Source organism: Thamnophis elegans, chromosome 5 (genome assembly GCF_009769535.1).
Source record: "Thamnophis elegans isolate rThaEle1 chromosome 5, rThaEle1.pri, whole genome shotgun sequence".
Taxonomy (NCBI): Eukaryota; Metazoa; Chordata; class Lepidosauria; order Squamata; family Colubridae; genus Thamnophis; species Thamnophis elegans.
This window is the reverse complement of record NC_045545.1, coordinates 94,241,090-94,259,145: the sequence shown is the minus strand read 5'-3', so window position 1 is coordinate 94,259,145 and position 18,056 is coordinate 94,241,090.

Below are 18,056 nucleotides of genomic sequence, written 5' to 3'. Positions count from 1 at the left end.
ATAAAAGCAGAAGGGCTCCAGACATCTGTTAACTCCGTTTGGGGGAATATTGCACTGCACGTAATTTGCCGACGGGAAATATTACACTGCATGTATTTTGCCCGAGAGGATATACAGATAACAGATTAACAGAGCTGGAAGGGACCTTGTAGGTCATCTAGTCCAACCCCCCACCCACCCAAGCAGGAGACCCTACACCCGAAATGGCGAACTATGGCACACATGCCAGAGGTGGCACACAGAGACCTCTCTATGAGCAAGCGTGCCATCACCAGCTGCTCTTCTGGTTTCCAGCTGGTCTTCCAGAGCGCCAGAAAATGGCCTGAAAAACGGCCAAAAATGGCCAAAAAACACTGTTTTTTGGGCTTTTTTGCAGGCCATTTTCTGGGCTGTTTTGGGGGCATTTTTCAGGCTGTTTTTGGACCAATTTCTGGGCTGTTTTCAGGCCATTTTCTGGGCTGTTTGGGGGGCATTTTTCAGGCTGTTTTTGGACCAATTTCTGGGCTGTTTTCAGGCCATTTGGGGGTCATTTTTCAGGCCTTGTTTTGGCCATTTTCAGGCCGTTTTCTGGGCCAAAACAGGCCGAAAAATGGCATGAAAACGCCCCCCAAAAACTGCCAAAAATGGCCAAAATGCCCAGGCCAGCCAGCTGGTCTTCAGGTTTTTGGCATGCACGCACATGCCTGCGCATGCACGAGTGTTCCAGTTTGGGCATTCAGTGCCGAAAAGGTTCGCCATCACTGCGCTACGCCATTTCTGACAGGCAGAACAAGAAGCAACGGATGGAAACTAATCAAGGAGAGAAGCAAGCTAGAACAATGAGGAATTTCTTGATAGTGAGAACAATCAATGAGTGGAATGACTTGCGGCCTCCAGAACAAGTTGTGGGTGTTCCATCAGTGGAAGTTTTTTAAAGAAGAGATTAGACAATGATTTTTTTCTGAAATGGCATAGGGTCTCCTGCTTTAGAAGAGGGTTAGACTAGAAGACCTCCAAGGTCCCTTCCTAACTCTGTTATTCTGCTATTCTGAGTCATTCTGCTGCATAAAAGCTGGGATCTAGGACTCCTAGCTTTGCCTGATTGCCTGAAGTCAAGTTTGACCTTACGTTTTGGGGCTGGGGAAATGCCAGACAGATATTATTGGGGGTGCACAAACGGTATGTGGGTTGCTGCCTGGCTGGGCACATGGGTAATTTTGCCCCTTGTTTTACAACGCAACGTGGGTCACCAATAATTGAAGGCTTAGGCCCTAGCTGTCGACAAGCCAAAAAAAAAAAAACCCAGAAAAGGAACTGCAAAAATCCCTTGATTTGTATGGTTGCATTGTGGAGATAATAGCTGGGGGGGGGGGGGATGACGACCCTGTGCATGGTGGGGACCCCCCTCAAATAAGGAGCCCCAAATGCACAGAACATTGTTTGAAGAGGCCATTTTCATTATTAACAGGGCTGCCTCCATTGAAGAGAAAGGTTGCTGCTAAACACATTCTTTGCGTCTTGTTTAGGCATGCTGGATAAAATATTAACAAATGGTGTGAAGGAAGAACACAGATGGTCTCAGAACACTGGCAGGATCCCAAATGCATTCAGTGTTTTTCCTCTTTCTTTCTTTCCTTCCTCCCTTCCTCCCGTCCTCTCCTCCTTTGCTTCTTTTTTCTCTTTCTTTCCTTCTTTCTTTCTTTCCTTCTTTCTTTTTTCTTTCTTTCTCTCTTTCCTTTCTTTATTTCTTTCCTTCCTTCCTCCCTCCCTCTCTCTCTTCCTTTGCTTCTTTTTTCTCTTTCTTTCCTTCTTTCTTTCTTCCCTTTCTTTCTTTTTCTTTCTTTCTTTCCTCCATCCCTTTCTTCGCTTCTTTTTCTTTGCTTCTTCCTTCCTTCCTTCTCTCGCTTTCTTTCTTTTTCTTTCTTTCTCTCTTTCCTTTCTTTCTTTCCTTCCTTTCCTTTCTTTCTTTTCTTCTTTCTCTTTCTTTCCTTCCTTCCTCCTTTCTCTTTCCTTTCTTTCCTTCTCTTTCCTTTCTTTCTTTCCTTCCATTTCTTTCTTTCCTTCTCTTTCTTTCTTTCTCTCTCTCTGTCTTTCTCTCTCTTTCTTTTTTCTTTTTTTCTTTCTCTCTTTTCTTTCTGTCTTTCCTTCCTTCTTTTTCTCTTTCTTTCTCTTCCTTCCTTCCTTCTCTTATTTTCTTTCTTTCTCTCTCTTTCCTTTCCTTCCTTCCTTCCTTCTTTGTCTTTCTTTTTCTTTCTTTCTTTCTCTTTTCTTTCTTTCTTTCCTTCCTTCCTTCTTTTTCTCTTTCTTTCTCTTTGTTCCTTCTCTTTCTTTCTTTCTTTCTCTCTTTCCTTCCCTTCCTTCCTTCTTTCTCTTTGTTTCTTTCTCTCTCTTTCTCTATTTCTTTCTTTCCTTCCACCACAATAGAATTGTGGGGGGGGGAATGCCTCCAGCATCCTCTGATCATACTTTAGATTTCCTGGGGCAGGGGAAAATTTCACCAAAGCCATGTAGGCCCCCCCCCCCCCCAAAAAAAAAGGAATGAAATAAAATGTCCAAATCGAGTTGGGTAGTGAATGATTAAAAATCGAGGTCCGGAAAGGAGCAATGCCTGAGGCTTCCTTGTTCTGTTCACTCATTCTGATAAAACCAATGGTTGGGTGTACTTATAAAGTGTCAAGGTGAATGGATTGGCAATGTGTAAACGGAGACATGGCACACGACTTTGAAATGACAATTGTTGTACACCTATCAACAGGGCTCATTATTTCCGACGGCGCGTTACAGATATTTTCAATAGCAGAGAGAGATAGGGATGGAAAGAGAAAGACACAAAAAGTTTTTTTTAGTAAGAGTTTAATTGGGGTGATTCCATGAACAAATTCACAGAATTAAGTTTGGAATTGCTTGTCAGAAGGCCGCAAAAGGGGATCATGTGACCCAGTGGTGAAATGCAATTTTTTTTACTACCGGTTCTGTGGGCGTGGCTTGGTGGGCGTGGCAGGGGAAGGATACTGCAAAATCCACATTCCCACCCCACTCTGGGGCCAGCCAGAGGCGGTATTTACCAGTTGTCTGAACTACTCAAAATTTCCCCTACCGGTTCTCCAGAACCTGTCAGAACCTGCTGGATTTCACCCCGGATGTGACTCCGGGGCACTGTGACCGTCAAAAATATATTTTAGTCTCCAGACCTTTGATCATCTTAGTTGCTCTTCTTTGAACTTTTTCCAAAGTCTCTGCATCTTTTTTGTAACGTGGTAACCAAATCTGGATGCAGTATTCCAGGTGTGGCCTTAAGGTAAAGGTAAAGGTTCCCCCACTCATGCGTGCTAGTCATTTCCAACTCTAGGGGGTGCTGCTCATCTCCGTTTCAAAGCCGAAGAGCCACCACTGTCCAAAGACGTCTGTCTGGCCATGGGACCAGCATGATTAACACCAACAACAACAACCTTGTGGGGTAGGTTGAACTGAGAGAGATTGACTGGGCCAAAGTCACCCAGTTGGGTTTTGTGCCTAAGGTGGGACTAGAACTCCCACTCCCCTGATGATTGTCCCAAAGTCACCCAGCTGGCTTTCATGGCTAAAGCGGGACTAGAACTCACCATTTCCTGGTGATTCGCCCAAAGTCGTCCAGTCGACATTCATGCCTAAGGCAGTCCTAGAACTCACAGTCTCCTAGTGATTGGCCCAAAGTCACCCAGCCACCTTCATGCCTAAGAAAAGTACTAGAACTCACTGTCTTTCACTTTCTAGCCTGGGGCTTTAACTGTTAGACCAAACTAGCTTTCTTCCTTAAAGGTAAAAGTTCCCCCACACATGCGTGCAAGTCATTTCTGACTCTAGGGGGCGCTGCTCATCTCCGTTTCAAAGCCGAAGAGCCAGCGTTGTCCGAAGATGTCTCCGTGGTCATGTGGCGGGCATGATGCCGAAGGGGCACAGAACGCAGTTACCTTCCCACCAAAGGTGGTTCCTATTTTTCTACTTAAATTTTTTACGTGCTTTCAAACTGCTAGGTTGGCAGAAGCTGAGACAAGTCACGGGAGCTCCCTCTGTTATGCGGCGCTAGGGATTTGAACTGCTGAACTGCCATCTTTCTGATCGACAAGCTCAGCGTCTTAGCCACTGAGCCACCGCGTCCCTTTAGTGTGGGCTTACTAAGGCTTTATAAAATGGTACTAAACTTCATGTGGTTTTGATTTTATGCAACCAAGGACTGTATTTGCTTTTTGGGCTGCTGTTTAAGTGATTGTCTACTAGGAGACCAAGATCCCCCTCCCAGTTATTGTTTTCTAACCAAGTTTCACTTAGTCTTTACTTGTACCTTTGGGTTTTCCTGCCTAAGTGTAAAACACCTTGCTTTGCAGTAACATTTGGGGCTCTGGCCTGGAGCATCAGCCCAAACATAGCTCAGAGGAGGGCATTACAACAATTGAAGAGGACTACATTGGCTTTGCCAATGTCGCGAAAGAGGGTCACGTAACTCCCGGGACACTGTGACCGTCATAAATATGGACCAGCTGTCAAACATCTGAATGTAAATCACATGACCATGGGGATGCTGCAACGGTGATAAGTGTAAAAAATGTCGGCAGTCACTTTTTCCAGTGCTGTTGTAACTCCAAGCTGTCAGTAAACGGACGGTTGTAAATCAAGGATTATAGCAATAGCAATAGCAGTTAGACTTATATACCGCTTCATAGGGCTTTCAGCCCTCTCTAAGCGGTTTACAGAGTCAGCATATCGCCCCCACAGTCTGGGTCCTCATTTTACCCACCTCGGAAGGATGGAAGGCTGAGTCAACCTTGAGCCGGTGAGATTTGAACCGCCAAACTGCAGATAACAGTCAGCTGAAGTGGCCTGCAGTACTGCACCCTAACCACTGCGCCACCTCGGCTCCTAGTGATTATCTGCAATTGTTCTAACTATTAGGAAGTTTCTCTTTAGTTCTAGAATGCTTCTCTCCTCCTCCTTTCCTCTCAGAGGCAGCAGGAGAACCTGTAGCCTTTCAGATTCCTTCCTTCCTTCCTTCCTTCCTTCCTTCCTATGAATGGTTGTAAGTCAAGAACTCCCTGTAAAAAAAGCCAATGCAATCCTAAATTGCATCAACAGGGGGATGCAATCAAGACCAAGTGAGGTATTAACACCCTGTTTCCCTGAAAATAAGACCTCCCTGGATAATAAGCCCAATTGGGCTTTTGAGCACATGCACTAAAATAAGCCCTCCCCTGAAAATATTGCAACATAGCAGCATCCACCTCCTGCACCTCAAAAATAATAAGACCTCCCAGAAAATAAGGCCAAGCGCTTATTTCAGGGGTCAAAAGAAAATAAAACCCAGTCTTATTTGGGGGGAAACACGGTACCCAGAAGGCCAGGCATGGAATAATGGATGGAAACTGATCAAGATGACATTCAAACTGGAAATAAGGAGAAATTTCCTGACAGTGAGAACAATCAACCCATGGAAGAGAAGTTGCCTTCGGAAGTTGTGGGAGCTTCATCCCTGGAGGCTTTCAAGAAGAGGCTGGACTGCCATCAGTCAGAAATGGTGAAGGGTCTCCCTGCTTGGCTGGTGGGTTGGTCTAGCTGACCTGCAAGACAACTCTGTTCATCTGTTTAATCTGCTAATATCTAAATTACAGAGTTCAATCAATCAGAATAGAGCTGGGAAGGACCTTGGAGGTCTTCTAGTCCAGCCCCGCTCAAGCAGGAGGCCCTATGCCATTTCAGACCAATCTCCTCTTAAAAACCTGCAGCGTTGGAGCATTCATAACTTCTGGAGGCAAGTTCTTCCACTGGTTACAGTAATTGTTCTCACTGTCAGGAAATTTCTCCTTAGTTCTAGCTTAGCAATAGCAGTTAGACTTATATACCTCTTCATAGGGCTTTCAGCCCTCTCTAAGCAGTTTACAGAGTCAGCATATCGCCCCCACAGTCTGGGTCCTCATTTTACCCACCTCGGAAGGATGGAAGGCTGAGTCAACCTTGAGCCGGTGAGATTAGAACCGGCGAACTGCAGATAACAGTCAGCTGAAGTGGCTGCAGTACTGCACTCTAACCACTGCGCCACCTTGGCTTAGTTTGCTTCTCTCCTCTTCTTCTTCTTCTTCTTCCTCCTCCTCCTCCTCCTCCTCCTCTTCCTCCTCCTCCTCCTCCTCCTCCTCCTCCTCCTCCTCCTTTCTTCTCCAAGGCCTTCCCTGTAGCCCTTCAGAAATAAAGGCCTTAAGAAATGCGTCCAGTTGCAGATTTCATTAAATGCCTCTTGAAGGAAAGCTAAGAATAGAGGAGAGTAAATTGTCATCCCCTGCAGCCAGAATCTCATTACATAAGATGCACTGACGTAAAGAGAAAGTCAAGTATTTTAAGCAGGCAGGGACTTCTGAAGCGGCCTAACAATGGACCTCCGGGCGAATATTATTACGGGGGACAGGAAGTATCTCCAGCTTAATCTGTAGGTGACTCAGAAGGAGGCCTTTGATTTGACAAGCAGAAGGAAAAGCAGTGACATTTCTTTAAAAAGTCAGCTTTCAGAGGCTGAATTGTTGCAGCCTTTTACTCCGCTCCTGCCTCAAGCATGCTTACGTTTCCTTATCAAGCCCTTTCCTGGGTTTTACTTGATTGTATTTTATTTCCCGCGCAGCGCGTAGTTGTATGGGTCGTCTTCGTCTTAAGACCAAAACTGAGACCAACATTTCCGTTGCTGAGCGAGGCAGCTGTTGAGTTTCACCCTGTACTCATTTGTTCGTTCTGTATGAAAACTATGTACAGGTGGTCCTCGGTTTATGACTGGTCTCTTTGAAGTTATGACGGGCTTGGAAAAAATAGCAATAGCAGTTAGACTTATATACCGCTTCATAGGGCTTTCAGCCCTCTCTAAGCGGTTTACAGAGTCAGCATATTGCCCCCAACAACAATCCGGGTTCTCATTTTACCCACCTCAGAAGGATGGAAGGCTGAGTCAACCTTGAGCCGGTGAGATTTGAACAGCTGAACTGCAGAACTGTAGTCAGCTGAAGTAGCCTGCAGTGCTGCATTTAACCACTGCGCCACCTCGGCTCAAAAAGTGACTTACAACCGACCTGTCCTTAATGTTACGACCGGCACCTCACTCCTTACAGTCACATAATAATATTTCTGGTGTTTTTCAACTAGCTGGTCTTCATGACCGCATCCGATGGCCCCGTGACCACATTTTATAACTTTATTGCCACGTTCCGGCAAAAAAATGTGCTTTAGATAAGCTGGATTCAGACTTACGACTATATGATTTGCTTGACAGCCGGTAATTGGTTTAAGGGCCATCATAAAAATGGTCATGAAATTCAGTCTGGTCAAGAGATGGCTTGACTTATGGCCAGAAACTGACAACTAAAAGTCCTAAAAGACTATCTAAAAGTAGATAATCTTTGATTTATGACCTCAGTTAAGCCCCAAGTTTCTGTTGCTAAGCAAAAATAGTTATTGAGTTTTGCCCCACTTTACGACCTTCCTTGCCATGGTTGTTAAGTGCATCTGGCTTCCCTATTGACTTTGCTTGTCAGGTGTTTGCAAAAGGAGGTCACATGATCCCGGGACATTACGACCGTCATAAATAGGAGTCAGTTGTCAAGCGTCTGAATTATGATCATGGGACGACGGGGATCCTGCAATGGTCTTGAGGGTGAAAATGAACCATCTTACTTTTTTCAGTGCCGCTGTAACTTGGAACGGTCACTAAATGAACTGTTGTAAGTCGAGGACCATCTGTATAATTGTGGTCATTGAATCAAGGGCTATAGTTTGTGGCTCCTTGATCCTACCTGAGGAATGCTGGGCAGGACTTGACCCTAATTTCCTTGAACACTGGCAGACTTGAACACTGGGCACTATCTAACAAAATGAGATTCAAAGGTGAAAAGAGGAAGGTTCTACATTTAGGCAAGAAAAACCAAATGCACAGGTACAGTATAGGTGGTACCTTGCTCAGTAGTAGTAACTGTGAGAGGGATCTTGGAGTCCTAGTGGACAACCATTTAAATAGGAGCCAGCCGTGGGCAGCAGCTGCCAAAAAAGCCAACACAGTTCTAGGCTGCATCAACAGAGGGATAGAATCAAGATCACGTGAAGTGATAATACCACTTTATAAGGCCTTGGGAAGGCCACACTTGGAATATGGCATCCAGTTTTGGTCGCCACGATGTAGAAAAGATGTTGAGACTCTAGAAAGAGTTCAGAGAAGAGCAACGAAGATGATTAGGGGACTGGAGGCGAAGACCTATCAAGAACCGTTGCTGGAACTGGGTATGTCTAGTTTGATGAAAAGAAGGACTAAGGGTGACATGATAGCAGTGTTCCGATATTTGAGGGGCTGACCCAAAGAAGCAGCAATGGGTTGGACTAGAAGACCTCCAAGGTCCTTTCCAACTCTTTTATTCTATTCCTGCCACCTGGATTAAGTTGTTGTCCGTGCAACAAGTTCCCCAATCGTCTTCCTTCCTGTCTCTTGATTGTTGTTGATGTCCCACCTTCCTTCTGTTTCTCGCCCATCCTTCTCACAACCTGTCACACTAAGGTAGCTGCCCGCCTGGCCTTATTGGGTGGCAGCATTTCAGTTTAAGATATTAAGGTCAGGAAGTTAAATATAGGTGGAAACAGCCCTATCGGTACCTTGTTTCTAAGTGGTTTGAAGTTTTCCCATTCATCATACAACAGTTGCTGATATGGAGGGGTGGAGGCTTGTCAAAATCTATAAAAAGGCAAAATTTTGTTTCACACACATACCACAGTTTTGCTACTATAACGTAAGTGAGAGATTTGGAAGAGGCAGAGAAAATACAGACGTCAGAATAAAAAGTAGGCAGTCCTGAGACCGAAGTAAGTTGGTTCCTAGCTTAGCCATAAGCTATTCAAGGCAGGTTAGAATAGAATAGAATAGAATAGAGTAGAATAGAATAGAATAGAATAGAATAGAATAGAATAGAATAGAATAGAATAAGGAAGGAGAGAAGAAAGGAGGGAAGGAAGGAGGGAAGGAAGGAGGGAATGTAGGAGAGAACGAAGGGGGGAAGGAAGGAGGAAAGGAAGGGGGAAAGGAAGGAGGGAAGGAGAGAAGGAGGGAAGGGGAAGGAGGGAGGGAAGGAAGGAAGGAGGGAAGGAAGGGGAGTAGGAGAGAAGAAACGAGGGAAGGAAAGGGGGAGGGAGGGAAGAAGAAGTAGGACCGTTGTAAGATAAGATGGATCTATGGGATGTTAAAAAAGCAATCTTCAAGTATATTGTCAACTGTAGGGGAAAATTGTTATAAATACATATTATTAATGACAGTTATGAGATCATATAATTGTGAATGTATATATGAAATTGATAAAATAAAATATTATAAAAAAAGAATAGAAGAGAAGAGAAGAATAAAATAGAATAAGGTAAACAATATTTTGTTATAAATAGCTAAGTATAAATAAATATAGAATAGTACATAAAATGGATAACGAATAAGGGGACCATGAATGCAAGAAAGGAATGTATAGAAGGGAAAACACTAATTGCAAAGAAACCGATATGGAACTGCTGTATGATATACGATGGAACTTCTTGTTCCTATGTTGTTTTAAGTCAGGTGTTTTTTGTTTTTGTTGATGTGTTTATGTGTTTAAAATAAATTTTTTTTAAAAAGAATAAGGAAAATAGTAAAGAAGGAGAAGGAGAAGAAAGAGAAGAAGAAGAATACGGAATAGGAATAGGAATAAGAATAGGATAACAGAGTTGGAAGGGACCTTGGAGGTCTTCTAGTCCAGGTCCGTGCTCAAGCAGGAGAATCTATACCATTTCAGATAAGAAACTGTCTGGTCTCTTCTTAAAAACTTCCAGAGATGGAGCACCCACAACATCTGGAGGCAACTCGTTCCACTGGTTAATTGTCCTCACTGTTTGGAAGTTCTTCCTTCATTCAAGGTTGCTTCTCTCCTTGATTGGTTTCCATCCATTGTTTCTTGTCTTGCCTTCTGGTGCTTTGGAGAATCAGTTGACTCCCTCTTCTTTGTGGCAGCCTCTGAAATACTGGAATGCTGCTATCATGTCACCCCTAGTCCTTCTTTTCATTAGACTAGCCAGACTCAAAATGATGCTGCCATATTTCATGTGGTTTAATCTCCAGGCCTTCGATCATCTTAGTTGCTCTTCTCTGAACTTTATCCAAAGTCTCAACATATATTTTTTTTTGGTAGTATAGTGACCAAAATTGGTTGCAGTACTCCAGGTGTGGTCTTACTAGGGTTTTATAAAGCAGCACGAATACTTCCCGTGAGCTTCATTCTATGCCTCTGTTTATACATTTAAAAGTTGTTGGTGAGCAGGTAAATTGTGACTTTGTGACTGCTGCCTCTTTGGTTAGATCTTTCATTACCAGGTAGGGTTTGCCAAATGTTCACCAATTTTCAATTTCACCCCTTTGAAGTATGTTTTTAAACTGTTTATCAATAGCCAGGCTGGCTTCCTCTACCTTATTACTATGATGATGATGATTGGTGATCGTACAATTATTATTCTCTGTTGGCAACATTGGGAAGTCAATTTTGCTGGGCTCTCATGTAAGTTGTATTCTTCCCAAGAACCTAGCACAGTGATGGCAAACATTTTTGGCACAGCAAACGAGAACGTTTGTGCATGTGCCAGAGCATGGGAAACCTGAAGATGAGCTGGCTGGCACATTCATGCCTGTTTTTTGGCCATTTCGGGGGGGGGGGGGTGTTTTCAGGCTGTTTTTCCGGTTGTTTTCAGGCAGTTTTTCGGCAGTTTTCAGGCCAAAAACGACGTGAAAACTGCCTGAAAAAATGGCCCTAAAAACAGCATGTTTGGGGGGCGTTTTTGGCTGTTTTCCGGTGCTCTGGCCCCCACAAAGACCAGCTGGAAGCCATGCGTGCCCAAAACCAGAAGATCAGCTGGCGACGGCGCAGGGCTCAGTGTGCCACCTCTGGCACGCATGCCATAGGTACACCATCCTAAAGCTAGGATGCAGTAATGTGTAGGTGGCTCTTGAGTTACGACCACAATTGAGCCCAACATTTTGGGCACTAAGGGAGACATTGGTAAAGTGAGTTTGCCCCGTTTTACAACTTTTCTTGCCACAGTTGTTAAGTGAATGGTTGCATTTATTAAATTAGTATCGGGGTTGCTAAGCATCTGGCTTCCCCATTGACGTAGCTTGTCAGAAGGTCGCAAAAGGGGATCGCGTGACCCCAGGACACTGCAACCGTCATAAGTACGGGTCAGTTGCCAAGCATCTGAATTTTGATCCATGGTGACCATGCGGAGGCTGCAATGGTCCTAAGTGTGAAAAATGGTTGTAAGTCACTTTTTCTTCATCCTGTGAGGACTCCTTATATGAATAAATGAAACCAACAATATAGAAAACCTTGAAAGCTAAAGGCCGAATCTTTTCTGTGATTCCTTCGAAGAACGAGCAATGCTCCCCCTGTTGTACAAAGTTAGCACCTACCCTTCTCCTAGAAGAATGAAATATTTGGAGAAATTGTTTTTTTTTAAAGCCAGAATATTATATTTCCCTAAAGGAGAAACGTGTTTTTAAAGGCAGAAAGCAGCCCCCACCTTTCTTAACAGCTTCCAGCAGAACTGAGTCAGCCTATCTACAGGACAAAAGACCTTCGGCTAGGCAGTGCTTCTCAACCTTGGTCACCTGAAGATGCGTGGACTTCAACTCCCAGAATCCCCCAGCCAGCAGAGCAGCAGAGCAGAAGTCCACGCATCTTCAGGTGGGCCAAGGTTGAGAAGCACTGAGCTAGAGGGTGATGGAAATAAGATATGGCCTTTCAGGTCATAATAGGACCATTCAGCAGAAGACAAGGTTCCAAGTAATACCCCCAACGACAGAAGACTCTGAGGCTTGAGGTTCCTCAAAGTTCCATTTTATTAGAGATGTCCTATTGGCACATCTGGGAAAACCCAAGTCTGAAAGTTTCCAGGTTTTCCCCACCCAAATGAAAGTCTGAGCTCCTGCCCAGCACCCACATGTCCATCACATGGTCCAATCAGGCACTGTCCCAACTGGTGATGCCTCCCAGTCACGCCACTCCAGGTGCAGGCCAAGATGTCCTTGATTCTCTGAGAAAGGAATGTTATTTTGACTATATATCACCCATAGTCCATAAAATCCCTCCTCCTGTTTTCCCACAGCAGAAATTGTGGCACCATCTAAAACAGGAGATGCCTCCCAGTCACGCCACTCCAGGTGCAGGCCAAGATGTCCTTGACTCTCTGAGAAAGGAATGTTATTTTGACTCCCACACTCCATATAACCCCCCCTCCCAGTTTCCCACAGCATGAATTGTGGCAGGACTGAAGGCCCAATGCAAAAGATGGCTTCCAGGCCTGACGAGCCACCGTTCCGCTACGGTGGCTGCTGCTCCCAGCTATAACCGGTACACCCGTACCAGGCTGTACCGTCCGGAACTCACCAATGGTGTGGGAGCATGCGTGCCCTTTTGGACATTTTGGACATTTTTTTGGGGGACATTTTATTAAGATTTATAGGCCGCCCTTCTCCCTGAGGGGACTCAGGGAGGCTTACAATCATGAGGGAAGGGGGTGCAATAATAAAAGACAAACAATAAGTGAACAAAATAAAATGGTAAAACACAACATGCATTCAACAGTCAACACTCGGGCGGGTAGATTGGAAACCTATCCCCAGGCCTGCTGGGAGAGCCAGGTCTTGGGGGCTGTGCGGAAGGTCTGGATGGTGGTGAGGGTACGAATCTGACATTCTATGCCCAAAAGGTTAGCCATCACTGTCCTAGGGCAATCCAATCCCAAGGACATTGCATCACCCAGCAAACTTCAACCAAACCTTGGGAGCTCAGACAAACATGACCCCGTAGGAATCTGACAATAGCCAATAGAATACACGCTCTTGCACAGGAACAGGACGCTCAAGTGCAAAGCCCAAGAGAAGGTATAATAAAAAAAACCCCACTCTCAACTCCATGGGGTCATCTGCACCAGAGAACCACGTGCTTGGCGGTTCTGCTTCATCATTAAACCATCTTTCCAATCAGGCTCCATGTTTCCAATATCTTCCTCCCGGCTTGGAACTGAGCCAGATCATGGATATTTCTTCCAGCGCTGTCTTTGCTTGTTAAACCCGGGGCCTTTGTGCAGTCATGTTTTTCGAATGTCAAGTGCCATATTGGCTGTTTCGGGTACTTTTATTATATTGAAGTAGGGGAGGAAGGTGTGAAAAGAAAGATGTCTCGTCTCTTCTTTTCTTTCATGGCATTTTCGACCTCCTGCCATTTTCTGCCTCCAATAGCCCACCAGATGCAAAGCGTGCCTTTATTTTTATTTTTTAATCTCCCCACCAGCAGCTCAGAAGCTGAGAAAATGACATAGATGTAACTTCCGGCATTTTAGACTTTCCTTTTCCATTTATATGCAAATGCCGACCTTTCACCCAGCCTGTCTCCAAGAAGTATTTCCTTAAAAATGCAAATGGCACATTTCAGCCCCAGCTGCTCGGCTACAGTATTATTAGTATGATCACATCATTTAACCTTGCCGGTGCTGGGAGAAAATAAATAAATAAACAGCTCAAATTGCACCGAAGTGTCCATCATTTATTTTTTTTTGCATCTGAAATCCAGAGGTGATGAGGCAGAAAGGAAAAACAGGAGAGAGAAGTGGCGCACAACTGGAAAAATCCGCCTGGGAATAAGGAAACAAACCTCGGCAGGATGTGTGTGCAGGTAGTGTAGTCCTCGGCTTACGCCCATTCATTTAACAACCGGAGTTCCAATGGCATTAGAAATAGTGACTTATGACTGGTCCTCCCACCTGAAAATTCTGCGGCATGCCCAGGCTAAACTGGAGCTTTTTTTTTAAACCATAGTTGTTAAAGTGAACCAGTGTGGTCGTTAAGTGAATCACACATTCATTAAGCGAATTGGGCTCCCCGCTCTTGGCTTGCTTTGTCAGAAGCCGTCTGGGACCTCCGCGAATCGCAGTCCTGTGACTTTAGGATGCTGCGGCTGTTGCCCAGCAACCAAATGTCAATTGCAGGACCATGGGGATGCTGTGACAGTCATAAGGGTGAGGGTTGGGATTTCAAATGGTCGCTAAGTGAACGGTTTGCACATCACGGATGACCTGTAAACATCCACTCTCCGATGAAGCCAGGGAGCCAAATTCACCTGAAGTTCTTCTTGCTAAAAAATCTATAGAGATTCTCAGTCATCCAAGTTGCATCCAAAGGTGCTTTTTTCTCTTTATTTATTTTTTAAATAATTTTATTTTTTCAAATATAAACATACATATTTTATGGGCAGTGAATTGATTGGGTCAAGTCTATTTTTAAACAAATTTTAAATGTGGGATTCACTTTTTTTGTACCTACCAGTTCTATGAGTGTGGCTTGGTGGGCGTGGCAAGGGAAGGATACTGTAAAATCCCCATTCCTTCCCCATTCTTGGGGGAAGGAGACCGCAAAATCCCCATTCCTTCCCCACTCCAGGGGAAGGATACTGCAAAATCCCCATTCCTTCCCCACTCCAGGGGAAGGATACTGCAAAATCCCCATTTCCTCCTCACTCCAGGGGAAGGTTACTGCAAAATCCCCATTTCCTCCCGATCAGCTGGGACTCGGGAGGCAAAGAATAGATGGGGGCGAGGCCATCCAGAGGTGGTATTTACCGGTTCCCCGAACTACTCAAAATTTCCGCTATCGGTTCTTCAGAACTGGTTAGAACCTGCTGAATATCACCTCTGAACAACGTTAACAATACTAGATAGAGATGTGGTCATGACATTGTGAAGTCCTCATGGTTGTTTTGTATGTTTGTGGGCTTTGATTGTGGACAGTGACTGTTATACAGGATATCCTGTTCAGGTCTCTATGAAGAGAATGATACTGTGAGGGCCAAGAAAAGTGTCATCCCAAAGGTGCTTTTTTTCAAGAGGCAACTGGACTTTCTTGTTGTTTTTTTCTTTGAAGAGGTTTCGCTTCTCATCCAAGAAGCTTCTTCAGCTCTGACTGGATGGTGGGGAATGGAAGGATTTATACGCCTTGCAGACAGCTGGTAATGTCTGCGAGCTGAAGAAGCTTCTTGGATGAGAAGTGAAACGTCTTCAAAGAAAAAAAAAACAAAAGTTCAGTTGCCTCCTGAAAACACACTTTTCGGACAATCATAACCTGTGAATCTCTACAGACTTAGCTACACGATTTGGAATGAATAGCCTTTGAATGGTGTAGGAGTAGGAATGGATTTCCAGAGGGGGAAGGAATTGGAGACTACAGGAACCAGGAGCACCACTCAGTTGACCCTGAGGACAGAGATAAACCTCCAGGTGGTCTCAATGACTCTCTAAAAAGGATGCAAATGACCAGCTGTCTGCATGGCATATAAATCCTTCCCTTCCCCACCATCCAGTCAGAGCTGAAGAAGCTTCTTGGATGAGAAGCGAAACGTCTTCAAAAAAACAAGGAAGTCCAGTTGACCCCTGAAAAAAAGCACCTTTGGGACAACCACGACCTAGATGACTGAGAATCTCTACAGACTTTTTAGCTACACAATTTGGGATGAAGACCTTTTGAATGGTGTTGAGAGTAGGAGTGGATTTCCAGAGGGGAAAAAAATGCAGACTACAGGAACCAGGAGCATCACTCAGGTGACCCTGAGGACAGAGATAAACCTCCAGGTGGCCTCAATGACTCTCTAAAAGGATGCAAATGACCAGCTGTCTGCAAGGAGGATAAATCCTTCCATTCCCCGCCATCCAATCAGAGCTGAAGAAGCTTCTTGGATGAGAAGCGAAACGTCTTCAAAAGAAAAAACAAGAAAGTCCAGTTGCCCCCTGAAAAAAGCACCTTCGGGACTTTGCTGCTAATGTAACAACTTCAGTGCGTCCCTTAACCACGGTGGCAAAAAAAAGGTAATAAAACAGGGTAAGGGAAGGAAGGAGAGAAGGAGAGAAGAAAGGAGGGAAGGAAGGAGGGAATGTAGGAGAGAAGGAAGGGGGAAGGAAGGAGGAAAGGAAGGGGGAAAGGAAGGAGAGAAGGAGAAAAGAAAGGTGGGAAGGAAGGAAGGAGGGAAGGAAGGAGGGAAGGAGGGAGGGAAGGAAGGAGGGAAGGAAGGGGAGTAGGAGAGAAGAAACGAGGGAAGGAAAGAGGGAGGGAGGGAAGAAGAAGTAGGACCGTTGTAAGATAAGATGGATCTATGGGATGTTAAGAAAGCAATCTTCAAGTATATTGTCAACTGTAGGGAAAAATTGTTATAAATACATATTATTAATAACAGTTATGAGATCATATAATTGTGAATGTATATATGAAATTGATAAAATAAATTAATTATAAAATAAAAAAATAAAAACCAAAAATAAAACGGGGTAAAACTCACTTAACGACTGCCTCGCTTAGTAATGGAACTTCAGGGCTCCCTTGCGGTCGTAAGTCAAGGACCACCCATACTGCCTTAAGGAGGGGGGGGGGAAACCAATAAATACAAGTCATCTCCAGCGGTGTGTTTCGCCCCGTGTGTGCCCACCCTCATCGCGCGCACTTGCCCACTTTGCTCGCGCGTGCATCTTCCACGCATGCGCCCGGCCTCAAAAATGTGCCTATATGGGACAGCATAGAACTGGGGGTGGGGGGGTGGGGTTACCATTCTTGCAATTTCTGCTACCGGTCGGAACCGGCTGAATCCCACTTCTGTTCCTCTCCATAAGAAGATTCCCACTTCGGCAATGTTTTTTGTTTTGTTTTTAATCCTGCAATGTTATCCCACAATTTGTACCACACAAATAATTTATGATGACTTGCTGGTTATGGCTTGGGGGATAAATTCCCGCCTGGAGCAAACTGGAAATCATATCCAAGATTACAAACCAGTCAAGCTTTCTCGGAGATTCCGCCGGGTTTCTAAAACAGAAGCGTCTCTTCGGAAAATTGAGCCCTTCTCAATCCTCGAAGGAAATCATCGGCGAATCCAGTCAGGGTGCCGTCCTCAGGGCTGAATGATTGCCCCAAAGGCCATCCATGCCTACAGATGCAGAAGGCAACCATACGCAGGGAGTCCTCGACTTACAACAACCCGATTTCCATCGCTTGGCAGGACGGGTGCTAACTGAGTCCTGTCCAATGTTTTACGATCTTTTATGCTACGGTTGTGAAGGAAATCACTATGGCAGTGATGACAAGCCTTTTTTGGCTGCTGTGCCAAAAGCAGGGGGAGCACAGGGGGGGTCGTGCGGCGTTATGCCATACCAGGGGTGGGTTTCAACCGGTTCGTGGCGGTCCCTGCGAACCGGTTGGTCGGCGAACCCGGAAGTAAGTAACTTCCGGGAATGGCTAAGGGCCCACACGCCCGCCCGCGCTCCTTACCCGGTTTTGACGAGTTCTGCGCTTCCACGCATGCGCAGGATGCATACAGCGCCTGTGCGATCCTCCAGGAGCAGCTGGAGCATCGCACAGACGCTAGTACGCATGCGTGCGCAACACGCGTGCACGAGGACGCCGCCAGCCCCGTTCCAACCGAACCGGTTGGAACGGGGCGAGAAACCCACCCCTGTGCCATACCCATAATCCTATGTGCGACACCCACCCACCTGCTTTTGCCGCGCTTTTTTCACCTTCCCCAGGCTTCAGAGGCTTTCTAGGAGCCTGGGGAGGGCGAAAACAGCCTCCCTGCCACTCCTGGAAGCCCTCCAGAGCCCACAGGAGCTTCCCTGAAGCCTCTGGAGGGCAAAAAATGGACCTATGGGGAACCTGAAGTTCTGGAACGGTGACTTCCAGTTTGTCCGTAGGATTGATTTTTGACCTCTGGGGCCTTGAGAAGGCTTCCCTGAAGGCTCTGGAGGGAGAAAAACGGACCTACGGACATTCCCGGTTTGCTCGTAGGGCTGGTTTTTGCCCCCCAAAGCCTTCAGGGAAGCCTCCTGAAGGCTCCGGAGGTTGAAAACAGGCCCTAAAGAGAGACCGGAAATCATCATTCCCGAACTTTCGGTTTCCCCTAGGTCAGTTTTTCACCCTCCGGAGGCTTCAGGGAAGCTCCTAAAGATGAGTCAGTTGCCGAGCTGCCAGGAATTTTGATTGC